Source organism: Triticum aestivum, chromosome 1B (genome assembly GCF_018294505.1).
Source record: "Triticum aestivum cultivar Chinese Spring chromosome 1B, IWGSC CS RefSeq v2.1, whole genome shotgun sequence".
Lineage (NCBI taxonomy): Eukaryota > Viridiplantae > Streptophyta > Magnoliopsida > Poales > Poaceae > Triticum > Triticum aestivum.
The window spans coordinates 569,395,237-569,405,270 of NC_057795.1; the positions used below are offsets into that span (position 1 = coordinate 569,395,237).

General features: G+C 40.8%; 2 long non-coding RNA genes across 2 annotated transcripts; one reads left to right on the forward strand and one right to left on the reverse strand.

Annotated features, from left to right (window-relative positions):
• Positions 1 to 696: 696 nt before the first annotated feature.
• On the reverse strand, positions 697 to 2,090 carry LOC123095682 (uncharacterized). Its single transcript, XR_006446287.1, has 4 exons — positions 2,043 to 2,090; positions 1,811 to 1,884; positions 1,207 to 1,517; positions 697 to 866 (listed from the first exon to the last, which is right to left on the reverse strand). It is a non-coding gene; the product is annotated as an uncharacterized lncRNA (long non-coding RNA).
• Positions 2,091 to 6,222: 4,132 nt separating this feature from the next.
• Positions 6,223 to 8,178, forward strand: LOC123095686 (uncharacterized). Its single transcript, XR_006446288.1, has 3 exons — positions 6,223 to 7,398; positions 7,904 to 7,972; positions 8,063 to 8,178. It is a non-coding gene; the product is annotated as an uncharacterized lncRNA (long non-coding RNA).
• The last annotated feature ends 1,856 nt before the right edge of the window (positions 8,179 to 10,034 follow it).

The following is a 10,034-nucleotide window of genomic DNA, read 5'->3' on the forward strand; positions in this document are numbered from 1 at the left end:
GAGATACACCTCTGAGCGGGTTCCGAGTGATACCAATGCTCAGAGGAATAACCTCTGGTGGATGCTTAGTCCAGAAGCTCGCTTCCGACCACTTCAAAAGGAACTAGCTGGATGGTTCAGCAGGGAAGTCCTCCATCCTAAAGGAGAACACTATTACGAGGACGTAGAACTTTATATGCATTAAATCATGTATGGAAACTTGTTCAAAATTGTATATGGTCATCCGATGATATTGAATATATATTGTATATTCCTCTTGAATTCTTTTTGGTTCTAATTTCAAATTTATTTGAAATTGTACATTCATATGCATGTATGTAGTACCGTAGAATATATGAAACTCCTTCAAAATTAAAATAAAGCACAAAAAAAATAAAACAATACAAATTAAACAGAAAACAGGTTTAAGGGGGGGGGGCTAAAACCCTAAACCTGCGGCGGCCTTTAGTCGCGGTTGGCCAGAAGAACCGCGACTAAAGGTCCTCCGCCCCGACGGCCACCTGGCGCCCACGTGGACGGGCCTTTAGTCGCGGTTCTTAAGCAACCGCGACTAAAGGGGGGGGGGCCTTTAGTCGCGCCCGTTCTGTCGCGGTTGCGCAACCGCGACTAATGGCAGTTTCGAACCGCGACCAAAGGCCCTTTTTCCACCAGTGTGGAACTAAATTATAGAAAAATAAAATCACATGACTTGCATAGATTAATTTTCTCATGTCAGCCTTTTTGGATTTTCATCAAACAACCTGTAGACACAGAGAAACCAAATCTACAAAAACAAAACGAGAAGCTCTGTGAGTAGGGGACTGGGAGAGAAGGCGAATGCTCAGCTACTCCTGCTTCTCCTATTGAGTGCTTCTCCTTTTGAGCACCTACAAGGAAGTCAATGGCGACACAACCATGTGAATACCACATAGAGTATGTACATGAATAATAGATACAACATAAGAAGATATGACAAGACCATGCTATGTATGCAGTTAAAAATAAGTGTTATGTTATCCGTCATTATGTCCTAATATAATATCAGTATACTTGTCTGTATGATATGCTAAATAAAAGTTACAGAGCTTATTCCATTGAGCAGTGTTTCCGGGAATAAGTTAACTCCTTTGGTACTTTGATATTTATCTACTAACAAATTGTATCGCTTCACATACAGTAAGTGTAAAAGAAATGAGTAAGGGGTGTATGTATGACTCGATGGCTTACCCCTATGTTAACAAGTTGAGAGTGGATTTCTCACGAACTTGAGGGACTTGCTCTCCTGTCACCGACAGCACACATGCATAAAAAATAAACAAAAAGCATCCATGAGTGGCAAAGTGCAGGTAATAGCAGTGAATGTAGAGTAGGACCAAAACCAAACCTCCGTCTCCTTGGAGCAAAACCAAAACCAAACCTCTGGCCATCGAGAGGGTCAGGGAAGAGAGAGAGGGCACAGAAGGGAGAGGGAGAGCACCTGCGTCTAAAGGGGAGGTTGGCCTCGCCGGCTTCCGCCCCTCCCGCTCCAGACCGGGAACCTACGAGGAGGTCAGGAGAGGTCAACCCAAACAAGATCTAACTGGGTGCTATTGGGAAAATGATCCCAACTGATCACTGAAAAGCTCATGAAAGCTCCAGATTAGGAGAACAAAGCAAATGCTCATTTTAATTTACTGAATAACTTTTAAAATTTCCAATGAGAAGATCCAAATACCACATTATCAAATTAGTGTTAGAAATTTTTAGTGTACAGTCAGTGAATGTGCATACATGATTTATAATTTGCAGAAGCATATAATCTGATAACCGTATTCTGATTGCGAAAACATACCTACACCACATGCTTCTTAAAAATGTATTAGTAAGAAACGACAGAGCAGCATCTAGCTGTGCAGGGTTCTTAATCTGAAGCGACATAGCAAGGAATACTTCAGATCAACAACATAAGGAGAAACAAGCACTGAAACATAACTCACCCTTCGCTTGAGCTCCTAGAACAGAACAGATAATGCAAAATGTGTGTTAAAAGTGGACTGAAATATCAATAGGCGGCAAATATATACCTTCATCGAAATGATATAGCTAATGAGATAAGGACGATGGACGAGTGCGCCAACATGAGCCACACGCATAAAACAAAAATCTCAAATGTAGCAGGGGAAATTGGTACAGGTGCGTATTGTACATAGAAGATTCACGAACAAGCATGGGAGCCACTTATTATATTTGTTGATTGCGCTAGCAAGGAGATCAGTTCCAAATTCCAACCTCTATTACCTGCTATTCCTAACAGAATATCTCATGAAAACTCAAAAGAATGCTGAACCAAACAGAAATTTACAATGTTGTAATTAGCTGCTCAAAGAGACTATCTGCCTAATACAAACTTTGATGGATGGCAACATTGGATCAATCTACGTGTTCTATGGTAACATACCTGTACTTGCTCACTGTCTTTTAAGCTTATTGGGTAAAATTCTAGCCATCCTACTACACATTCGATATGGATGAGTCAATGATATAAACATTGTGGTCCACTGGCTGAACATAAGAACTCGGTAACCATCATTTGCTAAAGAAGGTAGAAGTTCTGCTAAGGCCTTAAAAAAGCCGAAAGTAAGGTAAATCATAAATTGTACTTCAGTCATAATATGCCTCGATAGAAGACATTTTAGTAAGCAAAAAACAGTTTACTTGCTTTATTGTTGTTCTTCTTTTGATAGATGAGAGAACTTGCTAATCAGATAAAGGAAAAAAGGAAAGAAAAAAACACTACACCTGACATTTCGCTGATGCAAGAACATGATCATCTTTTAGGGCACCCTTTGCACCAGTATCACCATATGTAATCAACAGCCGCATGACAAACTAAAAAACAGAACAGAAACACATGGTCACAACGAAATGCCAATTTATTTCATTTGAAACTAAACTACAATGATGCTATGATAAACTGAAAGGGGACGTCAAAGGGCGAATTCAAAATATTTTCTCATAAATGATATGAGGCATAAGAGACACATACACACAACAGAGAGATATATGTTGAAGATGTTCAATTATCTGTCAATCTAAGTAATTGGTTTACTAACCACCAGTACATGAGGTCTGTCAATTATTTATGGAACCTGTCCATTTGAGTCACAATGGTTAGAGTGGCCAACGTGCATTAGCCTAAGGCTCCATATCCCAATTCTGGAAATAAATGTATGACGCGCTATAACTATATTATTAAGCCTCTCACCAATTGATTCTTTCCTATGTGGTCATCTAAACACCCGTTAATATATTAGGACAAATAACGACAAAAATTAGAAGGCTCTTTATGATATTTTCTTTTCAGCTTGCAAGTGCCATTAATCGAGCGCGCAAAAGATAATATCAAATCAACTCCATTCCCTGCTCGACAAACTCGATCCACGTTTTTCCTTGGCAACCTCTCTAAGGAAAGGTAAGAGCTAATTCAGTTGGGGATAGGTCACCATGTTGTCTGGTCAATTATGCACACACGGAAAGAGATGGAAGATCTGAAAATGCAACAGTTACAATGAGGACTCAAGAAAAATGTATCTGTTCTCCTCTTTTTCTTGGATTTGCATACATCTCTCTCTCTCTCTCTCTCTCTCTCTCTCTCTCTCTCTCTCTCTCTCTCTCTCTCTCTCTCTCTCTCTCTCTCTCTCTCTCTCTCTCTCTCTCTCTCTCTCTCTCTCTCTCTCTCTCTCTCTCTCTCTCTCTCTCTCTCTCTCTCTCTCTCTCTCTCTCTCTCTCTCTCTCTCTCTCTCTCTCTCTCTCTCTCTCTCTCTCTCTCTCTCTCTCTCTCTCTCTCTCTCTCTCTCTCTCTCTCTCTCTCTCTCTCTCTCTCTCTCTCTCTCTCTCTCTCTCTCTCTCTCTCTCTCTCTCTCTCTCTCTCTCTCTCTCTCTCTCTCTCTCTCTCTCTCTCTCTCTCTCTCTCTCTCTCTCTCTCTCTCTCTCTCTCTCTCTCTGGAAAACCGGTCCTCCACTGCATCCCCACTGAAATGGCCAGAACAATTTTTTAGAGCAAACACAGTAAAACGAAATCCATTTTTACTGAAATCTCAAGCATGTTTTGGTTGTTTCTGCAACAACAGCAACAAAAAAAATCACTATCAAAGAAGAGAGGGGGTGGAGAAGCTACCATACCTGCAGATACCGAGCTGGTGCTTTAGACGGCAGCGTGAAAGAAAAAATTCTGAGCTGGTGTTCCTCAGCACACATCAGCGGAGTTGGGCGCTACCACAAGAGTCAGAAGGTGAAAGGGGACGGGAAGACGAACCAAGCACGGACTGGAGGGAAGAACGGTTGGGCTCGTTCACGAACCAGGGCCGGCTTGCTCACCGAGATGGGAGCACTACGGCCGCCGTCGGCTTCTCCTCGGCTCTGGCCTTGCTGCTCCTTCCCCCACCGCAGGCCTCCCCTGCCCCTGCTCCTCCAGCCCAACCGTGAATACTGGCCGTCAACGGCGGCAGCCAGAGGGTGGAGGAGACGCACCGCTTCCAAATGTCCACCCAGCGGAGACGACCTGAGCCCGATCTGAACCAGGCGCCATCGACGGAGGAGGGAGGTGGAGGGGCTACGTTGAGGAAGAGGAAGAGGAAGAGAAGGAGGCGGCTAGGAGGCCGTCCGCGCTGGGCGAGAGGGAGTAGGCGGCTGGGTGGAGAGCGAGAGGAGGCAGCTGAGGTGCTGCGGGAGAAGGCGGCTAGGGATCTGCGGGATCGGGAGGAGGAAGCGAGCGAGGGGACGAATAAAAGGAGACGTGGCTGGTGCCGCTAGTTGGGCGCATTAGCTCATCCTTTATATGTTTAATTCACGCCTGTAGATTGTGCGCCGACAACACAATGAGTCCTAGCCCAGTCCTTCATCATGCTAAGGGAAGTCCCACGCCTACAACACTCGGTCCCTCATGCAGGCAATTTTCTCACTGCCACTCTTTTCTCACCGTAAAACAGCTATAGGTTGTTTCACTTCCGTACGTCTGTACTATGTAGTGGCTGCACAGGCATACGGCACCACATGAAAGTTGTGCCACCGATGCAGTGACGGATTACCTTGCATAGGACTCCGTACCACCTCAAGATTCTTGATGTACTAATGACCGCCACAAGTTCATGTGCATGCATGTATTGATTACGAAGGTCTCTTTGGGTCTACCTGCAATCTCACGAAGTTTCTTTTTGTGATTTCTCATAAAACTTCCATAGTTACTGAGATTAGATCAATTAGTTCACAACAAGGGTCAATGGAGGCAACCCATGCACATCAAATTGGAAAAGTATGACAATGAAATTGCAAGAATGCCTTACACGAAGAAAACAAGGAGAGCGAACGGGCCGACTGACTATCGCCTTAATGTTTGTTCTTTGCAAAGTCTTTGCTTCTGTTTGAGATGAAAAATCAATTGATAAACAAATCTTAGTTGGTGGTTGCTTGATGCATTAATGCATTCTGATAAAAAAATTATAGGTAAAAGTAGCAGTGACAACCAGCAGGATGCTCTACGATTCTTGGAAGAGATGTAGAAAAACTAACAAAGTCTCATGGTGGAAAACTATCTTAAGAGGGCGTGAGCTAGATTCTTACAAAACAGGATTGTATGTCTGCTTGACAGCATGGTCTTATATATGGACTCTTCGGTCGATATCAATATGCCACATGGGGTCGTTCATAGTGAATAAAATAACAAGGAGATGCAGCGATATGTTGGCGTTATTCTCCTTCACTTGGGAAACAAGAATCCAGCTCACGAGGTAGACTTGAATATCATTAGCGCACGACCAGCCAGTGTCCAGAGGTAAGCACGCAGCTGGGGAAAAAGCAACATCAACAATTGGAGAAGTAGACTGTTGACCACATGTCATTACGGAATTGTCCTGTGTCATGAATAATAATTCAATCTACCTATCTATCTATACCTCTATACCTATACTAATTACAGACTTCGTAGAAATTATCACATTAATTAGAATTTACGAGCCGTTAATCTCGTGGAGCCAGATTTTCACGGTCTAGATCAACCCGCATAATAATATTGCTTAGTTGTGAAAAAAACATCTCAACGCAACCTTTCTTCCTGGGCTACTCGGCCCTCCTCTATCTCGTGGACTCCTACCCTCCTCTAGCTCCACGCAACCTTTCTTCGTAGACTACTCGACTATTCCAATCGCTAGGTTTTCTTAGTCAGATGGCATCAACTCAAATATGACAAGAAGCTGTGCCATCCCACAATGGAGACGTGATGGCATCTCCCGTATCCTTCTGGTCAGTTTTCTCAATACAAGACGGTGTGCCATCCCACAACGAAGACGTGATGGCGTCTCCCGTACTGTTCTGGTTAGTTTTCTCTAGATTTGGTTCTTTAATTATTTATTTTCTTCAGATTTTACATGGAAGGTAAGCATCACGTACATGAGAAATTTCAGGGGATAGAAATTATTAAGTTCCATAACTTCATACTTGGAAGGTCGTGGCTGAACGGGGAAAATCGAAATACATGCCGCTGAAAAGAGTTTAATGTAGCCACAAATCACTCGGGCTCCTATCAAAATCGGTCGTCTTCCTCCTTATTTGCATCTACCTGAGACCCCACGGAAAATTGGCTGCAGTACTAGCCTTCCGTAGTCTCGCGGCTCGGGTTTTCTTGGCGCCTCGGCTGTGGATCGAAATACATGCCGCTGAAAAGAATTTAATGTAGCAACAAATTACTCGGGATTCCTACCAAAATCACGGTCGTCTTCCTCCTGATTTCATCTAGCTGAGGCGCCACGGAAGATTGGCCGCAGTCTTGCGGCTCTGGTTTTCTTGGCGACTCGGACGTGGGGTGCGGGAGCGCTGGACTGCATGCAGTTCCGACGGTCCATCTTCGCATGATGCATCACGTAAGAACTGATAATCAACATCAACCATTGCTTTTGAAGATGCAGAGGGCGGACAACCATGGATTCCTGGTACGTTTTCAGTTCAGAGGTCAATCAATTGGGATCGAGAACCTAAAAACTGGGGCCGCGTTCCAGCCATCGATCCTTGGCGTTCCACGTCTCCACGCCGACTATGAGCTATGAGCTGGACGTTGGCGAACGACAAGGATCCATAGTTATATTAATCTACATGATGAAATTGCTTGAGATATAGAAGAATATTCAACAAAGATTAACATGGGGCGATCAAGTATAGGTGCAATCCACCTCTGTGTTTTCAGCGACAAAATTTAATTAATGACTATTCATGTTCTTTCAGTTGGCTCTTGGTTTGTATGGGAACAACATAAACACTTGACCAGGATCGTAATTTGTTTGTACATCCTGATTTTATAAGCTGCTGTTGAAACTGCACAGAAATTGTTGGTATTCTACATGAATTGGTACCAAATCTGCATTGGAACAATACAAATTTAAACGGAAGGAGGTAATTTTCTTGCTTTCAAGTTTCTTAATAAGAGCCACATATATGAACACCATCATTTGCCATACTATACCAATACCTTTCACACCAGTGTTCAAAATACTATATTTTATTCATTAGCCCAAATGGAAAGTAAAAGGAACGACTAAGGCAATAGGTTTACATAGTTTTGTAGTTGTATTATCTGTTTCTAACAGCAAGAAGATTAAAAAAAAGTAATAGTAGTTTCTGTTGTGTTAATGCAGATTTTTTTATTCTAAAAATGTTGGCAAGATTGGCATTCGTCAAGATGATCCATAGATAACGGAAGGAAGTTCTAAATATTTTCAAAACACCAGTTTTAGAAGCAGCATATTACCTCAACATAGATGCTTTGATCTGATCCTATTTTTTTGCTATCATCAACACTCAGAAGCCAAATAACCAAATTGACCAGTAAAACATTGGGTGGCGTTTTATATTTCTTATTCATTTGTGAATTATGTTTTGCTAAATCAATATTTTGAAGGGAATATCGAAGACTTCCTCTCTCTCTTTATAATTGACAATCATATGCTACTGGAGTGGCCACACACAGGTGTTGCAGCTAAGACAACAATCTATAAATGTGTAGGTATGCTCTGCCGGATTGTTTCTAATCAGCTTACATTGTCTCTCTTCCCTGTAGGCACTCTACTATATTTTATTATAAGTGCAAGCTGGAGGTGGAGAACATGGATTCGTACTGACATTAATCTCCTGATGATTACTTGAGAGAGGGAATAGTATTCAACAAAGAGTAACAAGGTGTGATCAAGTATCCGTGCTATGCACCTCTCTTCTTGCTGGAATCAAATTTAATTCACGATTATTCAGGTTGCTTCAGTTTGTTCTCGGTTCATTAGGGGCACAACAAAAATCACCTCTGCAGGTTCCTAATTTGTTTGTACATCCAGATTTCGGAAGTTGTTTTCGGCATTGACACTAAAATTGTTGTTATGCTATAGGAATTGGTACCAAATCTACATCAGAACAATCAAAATTTAACGGAAGAATCTAATGTTGTTTCTTTCCAGTTTCTTGATCGCCATATATGAAAGCCTTCCTTTGGTATACTATGTCAACACATTTGAAACCATTATTCATATTGTTGATTACCATATTCTATATTTCGTTAGAAAAAAATGGTAAATGGAGCAACTAATGCAATATATATACATAATTGTGTAATTGTACTTTAAGTTCATAGAAAAAAGAAGAGGAAAAAAGTAATAGGAGTTTTTGTTGCAACGTATGCATAATTGTTGTATTTTTCAAAGGTTACCCAAAGATGGACATTCGTCAGAATGAGCCAAACAGGGCAGAGAGAAGTTATAAATAATTCGAAAGCAGCGGTTCTAAAAGCGGCCTATTACTTCAGCATAGAAACTTTGATTTGATCATTTGTTGTTGGTATGATAAACAATTAGATGCCAAAGAACCAAATTCAACATTAAAAATTCAAGTTGCCTTTTACATTTCTTATTCATTGGTGAATTGTCTTTTTTCTAAATGAATATTTTGAAAAAAAAATCTTGAAGACTTTCTCTCTACCAGTCCATTGATAATTAAGAAACGCATGTTACTGGATTGGTTGCACACATGTATTGCATCCAAAACAATAGTCTCAAAGTGTGAAGGTATAAAAAATTGTTGATGTTTTAATGTTTGTGTATTGATAACGATATTATACATGTAAAAAAGATTTCAGCCAAAGCAGAATCCTTCTTGAACTTCAGGCTATAAGTAATTTGATCACCATTATTGTTTTCCACAACAAAAAGCTCTTTTTGTGAATGAAAAAGAAAACAATCTTACTTCTACAGTAGATGAAAATAAACTTTGCTGCACTTTCTTTCACATGGTCTTTAGCAATGCGATGCATTTTTTAGGGGAGCACTATAACGATGAAAAAAACATCCATAAAGATATAACTGGAAGCATTCTTATTTAAACAATATTTCCACGTATAACAATAATTGGATTCCGTCTTGATTGTTGACAAAATTTATAAGCCCCTACATTTGTTATACATAGTTTCGGACCATATATACATTCTATTAAACTTCCAAATATGAAAATTCACTAATGAAAAATGACATAATAGGATCTCAATGATGATAGATTAATAAGTTGAGTTGTGTCTAATCTTTTAGTTATTGTGGTATTATGTGCATAAAGATATAGCTAGCCCGTGCAGTTGCACGGGTTGACGGCTAGTTCGTTTAATGCCAGACTTTCCCAACAAAAAATGACATGGCGGCCGGGTTTTAGTTTAATTCGAAAAAGTGATTGAGGCAGGAAGAGGGAAATTATTGCTGCCTGGATTTGATATTTTGATTTTAAGTACGCAAATAAGGATGCACGTGACAAAATTTCAAACAGAGCGCGAGAGCAGCAGTCCATTGTAATTATGTTATCTTATTTGATCATATGCAGCAGAGAAGTTAGATCGGGTATGCATACATCACGAGGAATTTGATTACTCTCAGTTCAAAACAGAGGGTTTTGCGGAAGTTTTACAGCTTAATCTTGCTATCCATCTAGGTAATGTATTCAAATGTTGTGGTAAGTCAAGTGAAGAATTAATTTTCTTAATGTTACTACATATGACGCTTATT